Source organism: Pinus tabuliformis, chromosome J (assembly GCF_031772625.1).
Source record: "Pinus tabuliformis cultivar Carrire ecotype Pingquan chromosome J, CPIR1, whole genome shotgun sequence".
NCBI lineage: Eukaryota > Viridiplantae > Streptophyta > Pinopsida > Pinales > Pinaceae > Pinus > Pinus tabuliformis.
In genome coordinates, this window is record NC_142295.1 from 99,007,064 (window position 1) to 99,029,287 (window position 22,224).

General features: G+C 37.6%; 1 pseudogene; it reads right to left on the minus strand.

Annotated features, from left to right (window-relative positions):
• Positions 1-11,765: 11,765 nt before the first annotated feature.
• On the minus strand, positions 11,766-12,724 carry LOC149225694 (LRR receptor kinase SERK2 pseudogene; annotated as a pseudogene).
• Positions 12,725-22,224: the final 9,500 nt, after the last annotated feature.

Consider the following 22,224-nt stretch of genomic DNA (forward strand, 5'->3'; position numbering starts at 1 on the left):
TATTTGTGAACGGTGTCCTTTGGTGTTCTGTCTAAGGAACTTACCCTGTAAATTCCTACATGGTATCAGAGCTATTTGAGGGCCGCATCCGTTGGTGATCCAAATCTGAAGCCGGTAGAACTGCATCTGACTGTCGTTTCCTAGATCTACTGTTACTGACTGCTTTCGGGTTGAGAGGACTGCTCTATTGTGTTATGAGCATCTGTTCCAGTGAGGAACCCATTTTATTTGACGCAAAAAGGTTTCTCGTAGCCCTAACTATGTCATTTTTAAGATCTGGAGGTATACAGTGTTTATTTGCAATTTTTAGTTATTTTCTCTCTGTTTATTTCGGTTTATTTAGCTCTTTGTTTTTTTTTATTACCGGATATATACCTTTCATTTCTACGTATGCTCTTTGCCCTGCGAACCTGTGTGATCTGGGCAAATAAGAAACAGAAAGGAAGGATTTTTCTCGTGCGTATGCTCTTTTCCACCGTGCCTTAGTGTGATCTCAGAAAATCAGAAACATTGAGGAAAATATTTAGTTTCCGGCTAAAACTAAGTTCAAGCCGTAAGGTTTGTTTCTTTTGTATGTCCATGTTGGGTTTTCTGTTTTGTGTTTTGTAGGAAAAAAAGAGCTTTCTCAAGTAAGCACGCACCCTAAAGCTTTAGTGACTAAAAAAAAAACCCTTCCTCTTTTCCAAAAATTACTAACCTTTTAGTCTATCTCACTTGGTCCAAAGCTTCTTTATGAGAATAGAGGTCTTGAGTTCAAGTCTTTCTTTTTGTTGAGCTAATTAGATTAAGTTTGGAAAGGGGACAGATTTTTTTTAAATATAACATTATCATTCATTTCTGCACATTCCCGCAATTCGTCGGCATCTTCAACAACTTTTCTTCAAAAATCCATAACTTCTTCATCCGGAAGTAGTTTTTAGAGCCTTTTTTTTTTAATCAGCTTAATTTTTCAAGATCTTTCCATTGGATCACTTAGTTTTAACATCTATAGCTTAATTTTCCGTTAAAATGGAAATTCCATGCCAAGTTATTCTTGACAGCACCAACTACTTCCAAGGGTGGTCCTACATTATGGATTTACTTAGAAGTAAAGGTCGTTACAGAATAGCCTCAGGCCAAGAAACCAAACCGAAAGATGAAGATAAGGTAACCAAATGGGAAAATAGGCAAGATCAAGCACGTGGGTTGATAGGGATGTCTATTTCTCCATACCTTAGATTCCATATCGCAGAACTTGATACTCCTAATGAAGCAATGAAATAGATCACTAAAGTTTTTGGAATTAAAAATAAACTTAGAACCCATCAACTCGAAAATGAGTTTCTTACATTGGACCCCAATAATTTTCTTCCATTGAAGATTTTTTGTCCAATTTCAAGACCCTTAGACTCCTCTTGGAAGGTGTTAAGCTTAAGAAAGAAGATGGTAACCTTATCTATTCCATTCTACTAAGTTGGGACCAATCTACTCTATGTTTGTTTCCACCTTCCATTCTACAAGAGAAGCCTTCATTTCTCAAGGACAAGACTACAAGTCCCCTTCCTTTGATGCCTTTTGTGATTATTTAATAAGAGAACAAGAAAAACTCTTAGATCTTGGTCTTCTTAATCTTGGAAACTCTTCTAAGAAAGCCTTAGCCGCCTAACAGCAACCAAATTCAAAGAATCCTAAGAAGCCGTATCCTAAAAAGAATGGTCCTAAACCAAACAAGGGTCCTAACCCATTTCAAACTCAAAATGAAAAATCATTTCAACAAAATGATAAGGCAAATAAAAACAAAGGGAAGAAGACTAATAGACATTGCCACTTTTGTAATCGAGATGGCCACTTAGAATCCAAATGCTTTAAGAAGATGGAAGCCTTAGAAGCCGTAACTTTCTGCATGTGGTTGTCAAGCATCTCAGTCTGGATATGCAGTAAATATATCTTCTTCTTCTCATTCTCATGAGTGGCTCATTGATTCTGGAGCTTCTTATCACATGGCCAAAAACAAAGCCGTGTTTTCTTCTTTAAATGATTGTAACACAAAAAATATATATGTTGGTGATGATAGATCTCTTCGTGTTGTAGGGACTGGAACTTTTCATATAGACAATGGTCAATTCAATGATGTATTATGTGTTCCAACATTATCCTGCAACCTTCTATCTGTATATCAGATAACGCATTCAGGTGAAGGTAAAATCGTTGAATTTTCACCTCATGATGTTGTAATTAAGGACCTAAGAGATCCTAGACACATTTTAGCTATTGGCATTGTTGATGATTCTACAAGGTTGTATAAGTTTAACAACTTTGGGTCATCAAATCTTCCCTCGGAATTTGTTGCTCATAATGATGAAGTGAGAAAACTTTGGCATGAGCGATTTGATCACTTAAACTATCGCTCCCTTCAGAATCTATGTAAAGAAAATATGGTGACGGGTCTTCCAATGGTATCTTGCAGAGATGGTGTTTGTTCCGGGTGTGTACTCGGAAAACATCATCGGGATATTTTTGAAAAATGTGCCTCTTGGCATGCCTCAACCCCTTTACAACTTGTGCATAGTGATTTATGTGGTCCACTTCCAGTTGTTTCAATCTCTAGCTACAAGTATTTCTTAACTTTCATTGATGATTTGTCCAGACGTACTTGGGTATACTTCTTAAAACTCAAGAGTGAAGTATTTAACATGTTCTTGGCCTTTAAGGCCTTTGTTGAAAAACATTCTGGACATCAAATTCTTAAGCTAAGATCTGATAATGGCGGAGAATATGTTAATAACAAATTCATCAACTTTTGCACTGAGAATGGAATTCAAATGAAACATACAATTCCATATACTCCATAACAAAATGGTGTAGCTGAAAGGAAAAATCGCAACTTAAAGGAAATGGCTAATTGTATGCTTCAATCTAAAGGACTTAGTCTTAATTTTTGGGCAGAATCAATTAACTGTGAAAATTACATAATAAAGCGCACTCCTACTAAGGTTTTAAAGAATATCACTCCAGAAGAAGCATGGAGCTCAATTAAACCAGATGTAAGTCACTTTCGTGTTTTTGGAAGTGAAGCATGGGCCAATATTCCAGATGAGAAACATAAAGCTTTAGAACCTAAGAGTGGAAAATGTATTTTTGTTGGATATTCTGAAGATCTCAAAGGATACAGACTTATTCCACTTAAGTCCAAAAATGTTATCATTAGAAGAGATGTAAAGTTTGCTGAAAATATATCGGCCTATGAGCCTAGTTTGGCGGATGTGCCATCTCTCTCTATCCCTTCTACTTCTGAAAATATTTCTTCTTCAGATGATGACAGTGAGGATGACAATCCTCCCCCACCTTCTCAGGATCCTCCTTCAGCTCCTTAGCTTCCAAATTGGGTCAGTGCTACTCGAGATGCAGCAAGTGCTCTTGCCGGTGATCCTACAGATCAGCAACGTACACGTTCTTAGTTCAATAGAGCCTCTTCTTTACTAGCTCAAGCTTCAGCTAATTATGATCCTAACACCTTTGCAGAAGCTTCAGGCCATCCAGATTGGGACACAGCTATGAATGAATAATATCGTTCATTATTGGCAAATGATACATGGGACCTTGTTCCCCTTCCAAAGGGAAAAAAAATTGTTAGATGCAAATGGGTTTACAGAAGCAAGTATGGACCAGATGCAAAAGTTGATAAACATAAAGCTCGTCTTGTTGCTAAGGTTTTTCACAAGTTGAAGGCATTGACTATACTGAAACCTTCTCCCCTGTTGCCAAAATGAACTCTATCCACCTTGTTCTTTCCCAAAACTTGGTCTCAAGTTATTAGCAATTCTACTAATAAGGAAGGAGAAACAAATATTCAAGTTGACATCATGCAAGATAGTGAAGACAAGGAAAGACAAAATAGGGTAGCAAACATAATTATTAAAGGGGCGAAAGACTATGGGAAAAATGAATGTACTCTTGACCTTGCAAGAGACTTCTTGAAAGACAAGTTGCTATGGCAAGGATAAATATGCCAAGCATGGAGGGTGGGTAAGTTTAACGGGGAGGGATATAGACCCATAAAATTCATTATGCCTAGCTTGTGTGATAAATATTTCATTCTAAGCAAGAAACATCTCTTGATGGGTTCTCCTTTTTTCCTAGAAGAATATTTAACTATAAAACAACAATAGGAAAGAAGGGAGGAAATTTTAAAGGTTAGGGAAGCAAGAGATGAAGACAAGAGAGCATGGATTTATAAAGTCAAAGTTGTGATAGCGCGATTACGACCTCCTTCCAAAACAGAGTAGCAGGATGGTAATAAAGAAGAGACAACAAACTCTTCAACAGGAAATCAGAAAGCAAGGTCAGTATGGGAAAGTAGGGACAAAGACTCAAATGTGAGTCTCGCATATCAAAATAAATAGCATTTACGTCATACCCATGTTTCCTTAAGATTAGTTTTTTGGAACTGCAGAGGTTACCTGGGTTAGAGCCTATTGCAGAAGATAGAGACATAATTTGCCTCATATAAACACATGAGCATGAAGGGTGCAAGACAACTCTATTTGAAGGATACTGGAAGATGGAAATGTGGAACAAGGAAGCAAGGAATGGCAAAGGGCATGAGGTTATCATGGTTTTAGTAAGGGAGAAAGAAGGTCGTCTCATTAAGTTAGAAAAAGAAGACTCAAATAAGCAATTTATTTGGTTTAAAATATCAGAAAGTGGAAACCACATTAGAATTGTAGCATGCTATTTTGCACCGCAGGTTTCAAAAATCTACAAGGTAGACTCCCCAATAGTTGTTCTGTAATTTCTAAAAGTATGTAAGTCATGACAAGTGAAATTGTCGAAGTTTCGAATTGATGATGGACAGAACACCAACATATAGAGTACACATGGAGGCTCTTCCTCAGGATCAAGGTGCAGTTGCAGCACATGGAGGGTTTCAAAGATGAGGAAGAGGATGAGGAGGAGGAGTTGGAAGAGGTCGTGGTTAGATCATCTGTTACAATTGTGGAGAACCAGGTCACTTTACGGGAGATTTTTAGAGCCCAACGCACCCCTCATGTCTATTGTCGACAGTTTGATCATGTCATAGAAGAGTGTCTCGTGCACATCGCAAAGAATAATCAGCCTCAGCAGCGTACCCAGAACATCTAGATGATGAGATCTAAACCGTGTGAAGAGGGTCCTAATGTTAATATCATCACGCGAAGTGGCATAGCTACCAGGAAGGGTAAAGGGAAGAAACTAGAGGAAAACGTATTGGTTCGCAAGGCTACTAACAAGGAGGTTGGATTCAATGTAAATAAATTAAAGGAAACGTTTATGGAAGTGAAGAGGAACTTCGCGGATGAAGGATATTCTACATAAAGAACTCAAAGTACATGTACAGGGAAGCCTAAAGATGTAAGTACTACACAGGAGGCAGACCCCTCATTATTAGCATCATTTTTACAAACCTGCATAAAGCTTATAAGGGATAAGAAGGAAGTAGCGGGACTGCAAGAATTGATAGATAACTGCACTAGCAAGAATAAGCCACTGCCGAAACAGTGTGCAGTGCATAAAGTTAATAAAAGTAAGAAAAGGATTGGTCATGAAATGAGATTGACTACCAAGATTGGAGAATTCGAAATGGACCAGGTAATTCTTGATTTGGGGTCTGATGCAAATGTTTTGTTGAAGCAAACCTAGGAAATAATGGGAAGACTAGTGCTACAGTGGTCCCCGATCCAGTTGAGGATGGCTAATAAACAAATATTATTCCTATGGGGTTCTTACATGGGGTGACTGTGGATATTGAAGGGGCACGCGACATAACCAATTTTGAAGTGATCGAAATAGTGGATGACAGTAATCCTTACCCAACGCTACTTGGAATTGATTGGGCATTCGATATGAATGCATTCATCATCCTTAAGAAGAGCAATATGACATTTGAAAAGAGGGAACTAAGGGTTATTGTTCCATTGGATCTAGCCAAGAGTGCGTGGTATATTGAACTAGTCCACGATTATGATGAGGAGGATGCTATCGAGCAAATCTATAAGCTTACCATGCAACATGAAGATTAGATCAACTCTAAGGCAAGTGGGTGACTTACGTGGGAGAAGGATAGCTCCTGCCATTCGGATTCATATGAGGAGCTCAAACACTGGAAAAATAGGTTGCATGAGGTATCATCGCTGCAGTGAAATAGGCTTACAAAGTCACTCTGATATATATCCACTGAGGTATGCAACTTACCGCATTATGATGGTTTAGAAGATGTGAATTTATTTTTGGATAAATTTGAAAGGGATGTACCAGAGGAACATCAGTTCCAAGCACTAGACATCGCGCTACGAGCTACACCTACCAGATGGTGGGGTACGCATAAGAACAACTTTGCAGACTAGAAGGAATATCGATGGATGATGAAGTTGTGGTTTGGGTATGCCAATACCCACATTACGAAGAAATATATAGGGAAGGATGATCTGTGCGAGCATCTAGCTCGATGGATGAAAGCATGGGGAGAAGAACCACAACCAGAATGGGTTCATATATTTTGCCACACTTTGGATACGATCCCGATGAACTGGTATCTAGAAATGGAGCTGCGACATGGAACCACAGAATGGGATGTTCTGAAGGAAAGCTTTATGTTAACGTTTATCTTTGAAGATGGATTTGAATGTATTGATGAAGCGTTACAGGATATCAAAGTTGCAATATTCATAATTCCTAAAGAACCTGTTGCATGGGTACAACCAGATTGGAGTACACAGTTGTGCCATGTGCTCGAATGTTACAATGTGACCATTGAGGAAGGCAAAGAAGATCCTAGGAACATCAATATTCCTGAGTCAGAAGGACAGCGTGAAGTCGTCCGGCCTAAGGTGGAGGTCCCTGATATTTCAGAGACCTTAAAGACCAAGCAAATGAATATTGGATCGGAAGCGCAGCCAAAGTTTGCAAACGTAGGTGACTATTGGGACGAAGACAAAGTGGACAAAGTGGGGGTGGCTATATATGCCCCTCATTTGTACATACAAATGAATTTTTCACCTTGGCTCCTCCCACATAGCCTTGAGAGTCTGTAATCTTTCTTTGAGGAGCGAATAGTGGCTCCAACGCTCCACTATTGGGGCTAGTGATATATGGTGTACGAATGTGTCTTGGAAATTTCGCTTAACTCATAAGCTCGTCACAGGCTAGCAAGTTTTCATGCATGCATTGTATTCGTTTATAAGACTATTCTTTAGACGTTTGTAATGCATTTTTGCTTAACTTATACTAGGATAGTTGAACTACTTCAGTTATTCTAGAGCACATATTGTTGAAGATGTGTTGTAATGGTTGCTATTATTGTCTCGTTTGTTTCGACTACTCCGCCGGACTCTAAACAGATTCATTCTTATAAACCTGTTTTAACGACCTTCACACTCGTGTGGATTGCTCCGATGGGTGTTGCACATGCTCTCTGTTCACTTTGTGTTTTTTACTGCCGCATCCATGTGGACTACTCTGTCAGAATCTGTGCAGATCATGTTGTGTGTTGCGTCTCTACCTGAGTTGGGACTACTCCCTTTCAACTTGAGACTCACTCTCACCCTCCCCCTCCACAATGTAAGGGCCTGATTCCTATTATTAGAGCCTCAATCTATTATACACTAACAGATCTATTTTCCTGCTGATTTAAAAGTAATAAAATGAGCTTACTGACCTTCTTACATAGCTTTAAACATTTAACATCTTATCATTTTATCATAAGCAACATAAATTAAGGTGAGCATTCCATTGATATCAACTTAACAAGAGTAGTCCATGGAAAAATACCTGTTCCGGTGGTTGATGATGATACCTTTGTCTTATAGCTCCAGCTGGACGCTCCTTATCACCGACCCAACCGGATTTACCTCCCAGCCAACTAGGAAATAAATTCCTAGCCCAGGAAACCTCCACAGGTTCCCTAGCCCTCCGTGCCCAAGTCCAACCAGATATAGTGTGTCCTCAAGAAGAATGTGCAAAACTAGATAATGATACTTTCCTCCTCTCAAACCCAAGAAACCTCCACAGGTTTCCAATGTCTCCCAAAATCATAACAAGGCCAAACAATCACAACCAACCCCCCCAATCCTAAGCAAGACTCCAACCCCCCTTTTCTTCCTTCCCCCTTCCCTTTTTATACCCTCTTTCCTCAACCACCTCTCATTAATGTCATTAACTTCTCATCCATCCTTAGTTGACTTCTCTTCTCCCAAGTAAGCTAGGAGTACATTTGGAATTGTGACATGAATATAAAATTGAGAATTTAATGGGAAAGGATCATGTCTTCTCCCAAGTAAATCTGAAAAGTACATTTGGGAATGTGAAGTGTAATTACATGGAGAGGACCATGTCTTCTCCTTAGTAAATGTGAGGGTACATTGGGGAATGTGAAATGAATAAATATATATTGATGATAAGATGGAGAGGACTATGTCTTCTCCCAAGTAAATGTGAGGGTACATTGGGGAATGTGAAATGAATACATATATTTTGAAATAATGGAAGGAGACCATATCCTACATAATATTCAATTTGAGAAGGTAAGTGGGGAATTTGAATAATGGAAATCATAAATTTATATTAGACCAATATTTCTCAATATTTTCAGATAATGTAAATATTAACAAAATTTGTAGGATAAGATTTAAGTGGGGCATTACATACACCCCTCCTTCAGAAAACTTCGTCCCGAAGTTAGAATGAAAAGATACAAGGAGTTTGAAAGCATAGCAAACTAGAGAGAGTTATAGCATTAAAATTCGATAAGTCAGACAATGACATTACTTCCCATCAAGAGTCTCCAACTGATCTATATCTTCCTATCCACCCTGGCCTACTTCCGCTCCTGCCCTATCCGTCCTCTGCTGCCTTATCAGTGGCAAAGGCCATACTGACCACTGATAAAACCGACATGGTGGAAGCGTCGAATGCCTCGACCAAACTTTCCCCAACAGGAATCTGGCAATCGTCATCACACGTCTAGGGGGAGCGTTCAACTGTCCTCCCCACGATTCCAGGTTTCGGAGGATACAAGGTGGGAAACACCTCCACCCCTCCTTCAGAGAATAGACCACACTACAGAGCTGGTTGGACTTGTCATCGAATAATCCAGTCAGGTCGTCTTGCCACCTGTCATTTTCATTTTAATCATGTCATAGGAGTGCATATCAAGTAGATACCAAATGTAATAGAACAACGTACATCCTACCTTTCCTCATTGGTCGTCTCGACCTTCCCCAATGGAATAGTAGATCTTGGTTATCATACGGTTCTTTCCAACCTGTAGTTTAGTTCTCATCCATGCATATATACAACCACAAAATAGATATAGATACATGATCTTAAACATCATGTTTATTAAGCCCAGTGTCCACGTGTCAATTTTTGTTGTTCATACTGGAAATAAATCTTACATCAGATAAATCATAATTTCACTAAGTCATTGATTAGATAAATCATATCTATATAAGCCTATACGATGCAACAATAACTTTGACAAGTCATGCACTAGATAAATTGTAACCAAGTAAGTCATACATTTGGTCATACATCCAACATGTCCATCATCAATACCAAATCCATCAATTGATTTTCACGTGTCCAACCAAATGTATATAATGTTCATAAATAACATGGAACTGCAAAATAGAACCTTAACATAGGTGGCTATCTATGTTAAAATGGGCATCATAAACGCTCATGTGACATCCTTGTGGAACCCCTTAATAACAATTAGAGTTGAAACAGATTTAACTGTTCGTCATGGAAAATAGCATTTGAACCCGGATATGCTATAAGGTGGTACCAAAACCAAAATAATGGCAAGCAACGGATTCGTGCACTATCAATTTCCACTAGAAGGTGCTAGTATAAGTTTCATGCATATAATTTCTTTGATACCTTAGTGAATATAAAAGTCCCACTCTTCCAATTTGTTGGTTTTTCATCTTCCAAACCAATTAGTTAATCTTGAAAATAAAAGACTCAAAACTTCAGAAATTGTTTCCAGCATGATTTTCATACTTTTTTTTGTAATTTGAGAGAAATGTCCTTTACATATCAAAGGTTCAATTTTTATTATTATTTTTTTTTAATCATTGTTTACTAGTACTAAAACAATTTCATGATATATAATGCAGCTCACAATATGAGCTGTCAAATGAGAAATAATTAAACAAATGGAATAATTGCCTATATTAAAGATGTTTTTAAAGTAGAGTTGATTTTGAAATTTTTGTGTTTATATTTATATAATAATAAGCCATGTTTCCAAACAACTAAGAGGTTACATGGTTATTTTAATGCAAGAACCAAGAAGACATTAGCATAAACTGAACATAAACGGATTTTTGGAATAAGATCAATATGATTCCACAATATTCACCATCCAACAAATCTATGCATTTTATGCATATTAATGTTTGTGGAGAAGAGAAGATGAATTTATAAAATCTTCACCATAATATGATGCATGGCCACAACACATAACTTATACAATATCACTAAGATACCGCAGTACATAAATGCCACTGACAAGAGATGACACTTAATTTCATAAGGTTAAAATTTCATTTGATCAAACTAAGGTCCAAGAATCAATGTTGTTTTGTTCAAACTATAAATGACACCCTTGTAACACGTACCACATGAAAAATAAATGAAGATTGCATATTTATTATTAAAAAAAACAGACTAGTCAATTGGTTAGGCATTTTGATTAGGAGAACCAGCATAGGCATTCAAATCCCACAAACAAAAAAAACAGTCAGTTTTCATTATATTTTGGACACTGCCCTCTTTGAATCCTCTCTTTATTTATGTTCATGTGACTAAGGCCTCAAAAAAAAGAGCTAAGAATTGTACATCAAGCAACAATTTGTGTCCAAATACAAACAAAAACTGCATCATCTTGATGCCCTCGGATACTCTTTCTTGTGTGAGCCTCCTATTCAGGGGCTTTTCTTAAAAGCTTTCCCAAAGCATCATATTCTTGTCATATCTTCTACGGTCAACTTTGTCTCTTTGCATAATTCTCAAAATGTTGTACAAGGGAAAACGGCTATAGGCTGCCATGTGGCAAGAGCACCCCTCTCCAGTGTGGTAGGTGCCTTTATAATATTGTATAAGGGCATGGGTTGTTTGGAATTATTCTCATCATTCCGTTCATACTTCCTATGCTGCATAACAATGCTTTGCTTCTATTAGTACTTAGCTGAACAGCCAGTGAGTGGGATGATTTTCATTTCGTTCTTGAAAATTAAGCCAATAAATTTGAACTCAACCAGGGTAAACTGGTCGTTGGAAGTGACACTCACCCAAAACAATGAGATCCCTTAGAAAGGAAAAACATTTAATTTTATCTTTTCACATTACATCAAGGAATTATTCCAATTCAAACAACCAGCTTTGGAGATTAGTATTCCATGATAAATACAAACACTATAATATTGTTGGATATAATTTCCTCACCATAATCCAGATCTCTCCTGGTTAATGAAAGTCAGGGTTTTCCTGGTATTCAGATGTTCAAGGATACCTAGGTGAATATCTAATGTACACGATTGCAAATGGACAACAGCATGATTGGAGATTTCCTACTGATGAAGCAGGGATTCAAAATGCATTTGAGTATCGTTGAACAAGCAGTCACACCTTGCTTACAAAAGTGGAAGAATAGGTAAATAAAATCTTACGACCTTAAAAACCACTTTTACAGTTCCAATAATGATATATTTGAAGAAAACTGTAAAATGTTCCAAGTTACAAAAATATGAGACAACAAAGCCCATGTTGATCATCTTCCACCAGAGAGTTCGATTGCATCCTGGTTATATACAGAATCCTCAGCCCACTCAAACCTTCGAGGCATTAGTTCATATTCTTGTCGACGAATGACTTCAACCTGCTGCCACTCTTCCCAACGTTCATCCAAACCCTCTCCTTCCAACATGCGCACAACTTTTGTCATTTTGGGTCGATCTTCCGGTGAGGTCTGTGTGCACAACAATGCTACCTGAATCATTGCCTCAACTTCTTTAACGTCATTGTTCTGCTTTAGGTTTGCATCTACAATAGCATCTAATCTTTTCTCTCTTTGTAACTTCTTAATATGATCCAATAATAGAACGTCATCCTCTTCCTCGAGACGTGAAAAATCTATAGCACGTTGTCCAGTGACAAGCTCCAAAAGAGTAATACCATAACCAAACACATCTATCCTCTCTGAGGATCTTCCAGTTGATAAGTATTCAGGAGCAATGTGACCCACGGTTCCACGGACTTGAGTTGTAACATGAGTTTTCCTAGCATCAACCAATTTCGCTAGCCCAAAATCACCAACAACAGCTTCGAAGTCTTCATCTAGCAAGACATTAGCAGCTTTCACATCCCGATGAATGATTTTAGGATTGCAGTGCTCACGAAGGTACTCCAAACCACGGGCTGCACCTAAGGCTACATTTTTCCGAGCAGGTCAGTCTAATGGCTTTTCTGTAGGTTTGAGCTCCCTTAGCCTGTATGCAACACTAAGTTTTTGCATATATGGATAGACTAGAAGCCGCTCTAATGGTGCAACACAAAATCCTATCAAGCGCAGAAGGTTGCGGTGGATTGCCACACTGATCATCTCAACCTCCCGTAGAAATGCTTGCTCCCCACCAGGGCTATGATAGTCAGTCAATCGTTTTACTGCAACCTTTGTATTGTCTGCCAGCACTCCTTTATATACTTTGCCCGTTGTTTTAAAATATTTAGTTTTTATTTATCATTTTTCTTGTACGCACATCACCTCTGAAACGAACAAAGTTCATATACGCAGTAGACTACTTCAGAAGGTCTGAAATATATAAACATCCATGATAGGACAATAATATATTATAAAAGTATATTTGAATACAAGTGAGATGATTGAATTACAAATGAAACTCTGCTTTATATACCTAGGCAGGTATGCTTTCATGAATGGTCATGTCCTTAGGGACATGCCTATTGATTAACTAATTACTATTTAATTAACTATTTCTTATTATTATTATATTTATATTTTATTCCTAATAGTTAAAATGTAGGAACTTTGAACACAACAATGACCACTAAAAAGTTAAAAGTTAAAACATTTATGTTGTAACTTTTCAAATGGATTTCATGAAAGTACACGTGAGGTTCTGGTTCAACACAAATGACATTTTTGCATTTTCAATCATATTTGATTGTTTCATTCGTTGTTTGCATCAAAAGATAATAATTGTAAAAGGTATGTAATTGTATGCTGAAACATATGCATTAAACCAATAGTTTGAGAAGGCAAGCAGCTACAATAGTATATTTGTACACTTACTTTTTGATATAATATACAAGAAATAACCTGGGTTGCAATAGATAGGTCGAAAGCATAGAACAGCTGATATTTCTATATGCTTGGTTTGTTATATAAATTATAAAATGGAAAAGCTTTTGAACTGATAGTCTGGACAGGAATTTCAATCTGCAGCAGGCATATTAATCCATCTTTAAGTGATAAACTTATGGAAAATTATTTGGTCATTCACGTAGAGCATACCCATAATTTTCTCTATCCCCCATCTGTTAAGCATTTTGGTTTTGTACAGTGCTAAAACAACTACAGCTGTATTAGCAAGAAAGGTCACTACTTGCTTAGCTTCATAAACATAACAAATGGTTGAACTTAAAAAAAAAAAATCTGGTTTGACTGCTTCATACTTTATAAATTGCTTGGTTTGATGGTGATTTTGAGCCAGGCTATTTTTAAATAATAGAGGTATATGCGAGTTAAATATTGGGTTACTGCTTTCAAGATTGTCACCAACAAAGTAATTATTGAAGAAAGTATATCATTTGAATGTTTTTCAGATGAGTTTCATTGATGTTACGGCAAGTTTTATTGACTGAATTGAACAATTACATTTATATTTCGGCTATCAATTGAAGTTAGTGTGCCTGGATTCATGCTTATCATATTTGTATTTCTAGTTATGTTTAATTCTGCCTGGACTCCTGCTTATCTATTGACCAGGTTACTGCTTGCAACGAATGCAATTCAAAGAAAGGCCGCAAAACCCTGGAGGAGGCAGAAATGAAACTGATTAGGACTCCTAAGGTTTTTAAGATTCCCTTTCTGTTGAACTATTTGGTTGTTATTTCTTAGAAGCATTTTGCAGTTAGTTTTGATGCATGGCAGAAAAGGTTTCTAACGGGATGTAAGTGACCATGTAGGCACCTAAAGATCATGATGTGTGGGGTATACCTTTAACATATACAACTTACAAGCTGCTGAAGTATCGAGAAAGGATGCCCGATGAGTGGAATGATTACATATCTAAACCATTGTTTGGGTCATGATATTTGTTACTGTTCCAGATGTAAAATAGGCATTCTGCTTGGTTTCTTTCATAATATGCCAAGCTAGTAAGATATCGATTGTATAAAATAGTATAATACCAGATCAAATCCAACAGAAATAGCCTCCAACTTGGCTCTGTGACTTTCACATCTGTATAATCGAACATGTAACTTGGATTACCAAATTAAATAAACCTCAAGTCAAATTGAGAGGAGATTATGAGAATTTTTTTTTCAATCTCATTTATAAATTGAACGCTTGGCAAAACAAAGAGATCAGGAATGGTCAAAGATCATGTTGAGCTGTGCTGTGCATGCTTTAACAGTGCATATAGTATATGGCCTCCAATTTTTTTAGTTGAAAATAACTTCATTAATACTTGGATTGTTATAATCACATGACAGTAATAAGTGGGTGGCTACAAGGCTACAAGGCCTTTGAACTTTTTCTTTTTTAATTATTGGATTCTTTATGTGTACTTGTTGAGTTTGATTTACTCCTCGCTCGAGCCTTCACTACCTGCATCTTGGGTTTGGGAAGTTCATCTTCATTGAATTATGAATCCTCATCCCCCTCCAGGATAGTTGGTTCATCTAGTTTTGGAACTAGTTCTAGTTCATCTAATTCATCCTTCTCTAATCTAAATTCCACACTAGTCATTATCATGGCTAGAACCAATGCTAGATATAATACAGGATATAATGCCAACCAGTGCCTTCTACATATATGGCAGGTTTGAATCTCCTCAAATAATATTAATGTTCCTATCCATAATTATCCAAATTGGCCAATATGCCAACTAATCTACCCTTAGTCATTCCTAAAACTAATGGTAAACCTAAAGAAGATCCCTCCAACCACATTATATCTGTAGGGGAGATATATTAACTGTTGGTTGTAGTTCTTCATGTTATACTTTAAGGGCATGATTATTGTTCGATCACTCACAATCTCAACTACATGCGTACCTAAGGCACTATTATGGATGAAATTAAGTTGATACCAATACAACTAGAAATTGGTACAGAAAAGCAAACCATGGAATATTAATTGAACCAACAAGTTCAAGGATGGCTTAGACAAAAGAAAAGGTTCACTCTTGGAATTCTTCATTCGTAAACACTGTTAGCTGTTCACTTACCAAGCTTGTAAAATGTAAAGTAAATGTGATTACAAAGGTCTTATGTTCAAATCCCCTATTATTTACTTGTGAACACCTGCTGGGGGTGGCCCTGTTCACCCAGCAGTTATAATGGTCGCTGTTATAGTGGTAGTAGTAGGGTAGGAATAGACCCCATATCACACAAGTATGAGACCGGTCCAGTTGCTGATTCATCTAATATTGCTGGCCAAGAATGGAAGTCAAATTGGAATTTCCATCTTTTTATTTGACAATGTTATGATCGTCACTACCCACAAAAGAAATATAGCAAGACACAGGTAAAGATATTAGCGTGTCCCTGGTGATATGATAACCATAGAAAGATAGGAAATATTTTGAAACAACTTATGTTTCTTGCCAGATGTAAATATTGGATATACAACTATACTATATAGACATACCGACAATTAAGCTAGTGTTCTGGTTTTTTTTTTTGAAAAGTCAATTTATTCAGAGTGGCATGTTTCAAAATGCTGCAATGACTGGAGTCAACGAGGATGCTAAGAAGAACTGTGATTTATATTCATATATGCTTAGAAAATACTCCATCAAAGCTTGCAACATACCTGGTAGCCACGCCCACACACAATACTTTCTCACAGTTTAGTTACATGTTCACTGTAAAGTTTGGAAGCAAATCAGTTACCAGTATCTTTAGTTAACACTCTAATATGACAAAACAGTAGAACATGGGTCAAAGCAAAACAGGACTGACATAAGTACAAAATTGGGATCGATCTCTTTCAAAAGTTACTTTTCCAACATATATGCATTTCACGAATCTGCCCTCTCTTCAGGCTATGCAGAGATATAATAATGGGCTCTTACCATTCACACTTTCTTTCAGGAAGCTTTGTTGGATCCCTTTGGGAGGGATTTGGAGAGCCCCTGGATCACAGAGACAGTTATGAGCAAAATATAAATGGATAGACTATGATAATTGATTCTTTGTAAGCAGCAAATGCACACATTCAACAAAATGATAATTTAGATGCCTAATAAGCATGCAGTTGCAATCAAGGCCTGAGCTGGAAGCTCTGGCACGGTTGCATGGGTGTACCCAGTTCTTAGGATTTTTGGCTTAAAAATGGCCACAAATCATATGAATTTGCATCGATTTTTCTTATGCATTTTAACTTCAATGTACATTTATATCGTAGCTCCTAGACAAAAACAAAAACCCAAAACACTGGATTCGAGATAGCCTGGTTTCAGCTCTCCTGGGCCATCATATTCAGGATCTCTCGAGTTTGAATCCAAGGAAACAAAGAATGAAAAGGCAAAAGCCAAGAAAACCCTGAACCATAACAGGTTTCACTGAAACAAGGCTGGATCTACTCACTCACTCGGTGAGAAATTCGGAAACGCACCCAGGCAGACCAAAGTTTTCCCGCCTTCTGGGCAATGTGGCCTATATAGTGCATACCCCAATTTATAGTGCATATGTGACTACAATCCCGCAGGCTGATGGCACCCTTGAAGCAAAAGTAGTTTTCCCTGAAGGATTACAGCAAGGTGAAAACCGACTCCAGCTACTAACTTAACTGCTATAAGTGAATGAACATGTAACGTTGTCTTTGCCAACATGCTCTATTTAGCTATTTTGTCAAAAGAAACCCTTTTGGGAGATTTCAAGAACCACCAGTGAGTTTGATGTAGTATTTCAATACCTAGATTTTAAGAGGAAATCCAAGAGTTCCTATTTTCTTATGCCTATGCACCTGTGGCTGTGCAATTTCTTTAGATAATGTATTTATGTAACCAGTTAACAGAATCTCAATGGCATCAATCAGTTTTGCTTGTCAAGTGAACGAAGAGGAAAATTATAGGTAAGTTCACAGAATCTATGCAGATACATGGATCTTATGATTTCACAAGTGTAAACGTGGAGACTTGGACACAATATACAGAACAGAGGGGTATCATAGACCCATGTGCATGTATTCTGATTTCACTGTTCTAAAAGAGGAGACGACAAAGATATACGTAAGAGGAATGCTATGATATTCTCCCCCATTGACACAAGGAGATATGTGCAGTAGTGAAATAGGGACCTGAAAAATCAATTTAAAATTGAACAACAAATCAAATTGTCTCTCTACGGGGAAAATCAATCCAGCCAGCCCAGAAAAACGAGTAGTAAATGCAGCCACAGCCAAAGGGGAGGTTGGACTTAAATTGAGGAATACGCAGGAGTAAAGGGATTTGAATCGACATTATCATAGTAGCAGTTTGAATAGGATCCTGTGATTTCTCACAACATATTAATATTTATCTAATAACAATTCGAGATCGAAGTCGAAAGCTCTAATGCATTCAGTTTTACACTTAAACACATACTATCTCTATTTCTTTGATCAAACTTGCAGGTATATATATGTATATATATAGCCTAAGAACTGTGATACTTTGCCACAAGTTCTCGTCTTTTATGGCATTATACAAGACTACAAAATATACCTTAAATAAGGTGACTGTAATTTGATGACCGCTCTTGAGTGACTGTAATTTGACTTTACAGAAGAGCTACTCTATATTTGCTATGTGAAACCATAAAATCGATTATCCACTGATCTATATGATTCTTCGGATCTCATAGGTGGTTCAGAATTCGGATCTCTTAAATGTTGGAAAACTTTCTTAGATGATGAGACCCTTCGTTAACTTTGTCAATGCCCTAGAGTTTGGTCACACATAAATGTGCACAAAATTCTGAGCTTTGGATTGAGGTAGCTCAAAGGCTTTGATTCTCTTCAAGGGTAAACATAGACCTCATCTATTGTGTCCAGAACTGCGCTCTCCTTACCAGGATATTCGATCATCTTTGGGATCTAGAACTAGCCCCTCGGTTTTCTAAAATAGGGTTTTATATGATCTTTATCTTGATCCACAAAACTGCAGCCTAATCACTGTTTGCAAAAGTCCCCAGAACTGTAAGCTTCTTCATCTAGGAGCTCAGTCTAGATTTTTTTTTATTTCTATAATATTATTTATTCTGTCAGGAATTTTACAGGCGCATTTAAGTTGAAGCAAAACACTAGCTCTGTCATATCCCTAGGCACTAAGCCATTGGACTGCTGTTGAAACATTTTGACATTCTAATTTTCTGGATTTTCAACTATTTAATAAGAAATTTGATTATGGAATAGCTATTTAGTGGGCTTTGGGTCCAGATTTTAAACTTGGCTCTGATACCATGTGTAAGGGCCTGATTCCTATTATTAGAGCCTCAATCTATTATACACTAACAGATCTATTTTCCTGTTGATTTAAAAGTAATAAAATGAGCTTACTGACCTTCTTACATAGCTTTAAACATTTAACATCTTATCATTTTATCATAAGCAACATAAATTAAGGTGAGCATTCCATTGATATCAACTTAACAAGAGTAGTCCATGGAAAAATACCTGTTCCGGTGGTTGATGATGATACCTTTGTCTTATAGCTCCAGCTGAACGCTCCTTATCACCGACCCAACCGGATTTACCTCCCAGCCAACTAGGAAATAAATTCCTAGCCCAGGAAACCTCCACAGGTTCCCTAGCCCTCCGTGCCCAAGTCCAACCAGATATAGTGTGTCCTCAAGAAGAATGTGCAAAACTAGATAATGATACTTTCCTCCTCTCAAACCCAAGAAACCTCCATAGGTTTCCAAGGTCTCCCAAAATCATAACAAGGCCAAACAATCACAACCAACCCCCACAATCCTAAGCAAGACTCCAACCCCCCTTTTCTTCCTTCCCCCTTCCCTTTTTATACCCTCTTTCCTCAACCACCTCTCATTAATGTCATTAACTTCTCATCCATCCTTAGTTGACTTCTCTTCTCCCAAGTAAGCTAGGAGTACATTTGGAATTGTGACATGAATATAAAATTGAGAATTTAATGGGAAAGGATCATGTCTTCTCCCAAGTAAATCTGAAAAGTACATTTGGGAATGTGAAGTGTAATTACATGGAGAGGACCATGTCTTCTCCTTAGTAAATGTGAGGGTACATTTTGGAATGTGAAATGAATAAATATATATTGATGATAAGATGGAGAGGACTATGTCTTCTCCCAAGTAAATGTGAGAGTACATTGGGGAATGTGAAATGTACTTACATGGAGAGGACCATGTCTTCTCCTTAGTAAATTTGAGGGTACATTGGGGAATGTGAAATGAATAAATATATATTGATGATAAGATGGAGAGGACTATGTCTTCTCCCAAGTAAATGTGAGGGTACATTGGGGAATGTGAAATGAATACATATATTTTGAAATAATGGAAGGAGACCATATCCTACATAATATTCAATTTGAGAAGGTAAGTGGGGAATTTGAATAATGGAAATCATAAATTTATATTAGACCAATATTTCTCAATATTTTCAGATAATGTAAATATTAACAAAATTTGTAGGATAAGATTTAAGTGGGGCATTACACATAGTGAAAGTACTTTGACACAAGTGACACTAAGCACTCACTAGATACACAAGCCTCATTATTTCAAGACTAAATATATCACTCTCATGTGCTTAGAAGCAAGAGCTAAGGCATATCTTTAAGATAATGGTAACCTGGCCATCATACAGATGGGACTCCTACACCAAATGATATGAGATCTAGTTGGGAATTCATACCGGGGAGATCCCCTGAATGTTGGTAGATCCAACACCGTCAACACCCTCCATTCGCAAGTCAAGGGATTCCTGGGCTCAATCGAGGTGTTAAGATTCAGGATTTACCGTGTATCCCATCCCAATATTCCTAGGCCTTGTGAATAATTCTGGGACCACCCCACTCAGCTTCAAGTCCATCTGGCAATCCATCTCAACCACATACAAAAGAACCCACCACACCATGGCTATCTGGAAATGGCAAAGATAGGCTGAAAAAAATTGTCACGTCTAGCAAAACCCATGCCCATAACAACAAGAGAACCAAGAGCATACATGCATAACTATTGTTGAGGGAAATGTTCCCCTAGGGATTTTTTGGTTGAAACCCGAAGAATGAAAGTTGTCTATACAGAGAAACACACATTCACATAGCCATTATGCTATTATAAACAAATTCTAGGATAAGGGAACGTACCTTAGGTCCTACGTTTGAGAAGGCCCTCAAGGGTCCAAACCCTTCTTCAAGTTCCTCTTGCTCCTTTGTCCTGCAAAACAACCAATTCCAAAGAACACAGCAGCATATGGACAAAAACCTATAAAGAAACCATCTTCATGTTATAAAGAAAGGTAGTTAGTTATGAAATATAAACAACCATTCACATATGAATTCTAACATGAATATAATAAACATAAAGAAGATTCATATCAGGAACCAAGACATGTGTTTCTTTTATTATAGACAAATAAAGTACAGAAAAGGAATAATTTCACCTGAGTCAACTTTAGCAGGCTCCAAGCAAAGCTTCCTTCCGGATCCGTTCCAGCCTCAAGCCTTTAAAAAACTCCTTCCATGTTTTACTCCATGATGTCATAAGTATTGGATGAACATCAACACACAAGGAAACAAGGGTTTCTTCTACAAATGGGGGAAGTGCAGAAGGCACAAGGGACTTCAGACCTGGTCAGGGGAAAAATCTCAGCATAATAACTTTTCTCTCTCTTCTCTCCTCCCTTAGGCCTTCCCATTGAGGTCTTTTTATACCTCTCCCAAAGTAGTTTTTTAGTTGGGAGTTGGTTGGGAATAGTTGGGCCACGGGCACTAACAGGTGATCAGCAAGTAAAACCCGCGATCTCTGCCCGAAATTAAGGAGGTTTATATTTTTTTAAGTGTTTTAATACATATACGTGGGTTGGGTATACACAGACCCGCGTATACACACGTTTAACTCAGGGCAATGTCACGTATAAGGGATAAAAAACTGTTTTTTAAATTTTAGGACCAGGTCTGGAAGGAGGGGTTTCCCTAGGCCATGAGTGCAGCATCACAAACCATAAGAGTGAGATTTGGAGCTATAAAAGATGCCCCCTAATATATGAGGTCAGAAGGGGTACATGATGGCCGAAATATATTAAGCAAGTACATGGAAAGGAAATCTGTCAAAAACTGAGGAGGACTTCACCAGAATTCAGCTTGCCAAGCCACAAAAGGAGATCAGAAAGAAACACTATCTGAGGCGGGCATACCCATGCTCAGAAAAAGTAAAGAATGTCTGCATATCAAGTACAAGTGGATCCACTAAGTATACAAGTATAAATGACTAGAAAATACATAATGGATCATCTGATCATGATGAACAAGTACATGTCTGAATATCACATATAAGACTGTCAATGATGCTGAAAGATGCAACGGATCACTGATATCAAAGACTAATCCAAAAAGGTACCAACTGAACATGATGGAATAGGATGGTACTACACTGCAAACTCAGGTGCCAGCATATAGAATGTCGCCATGACTGACTGCAAAATATAAGGTGGAGTGGTATCAACTAGCAGCAACAAGAGCAACTGTCAAGTGAACCAATGAATGCTGATACAACCTGAGGTCTTCACCGACCGCCGTGGTACATTTCTACACCATGGGAATAAATGATCTGAAGTCGACCATGTGAGAAATCGTTTGATTACTGGTCATTGATGTATACCGTTAACAAACGCGAGACTACTCACTGATAATGATAATGAGCGTCAAGGTACCCAGTACAATCTAACAAGTGTGAATAGATGAGCTGGAGTCGAACACCTGTAAGAAT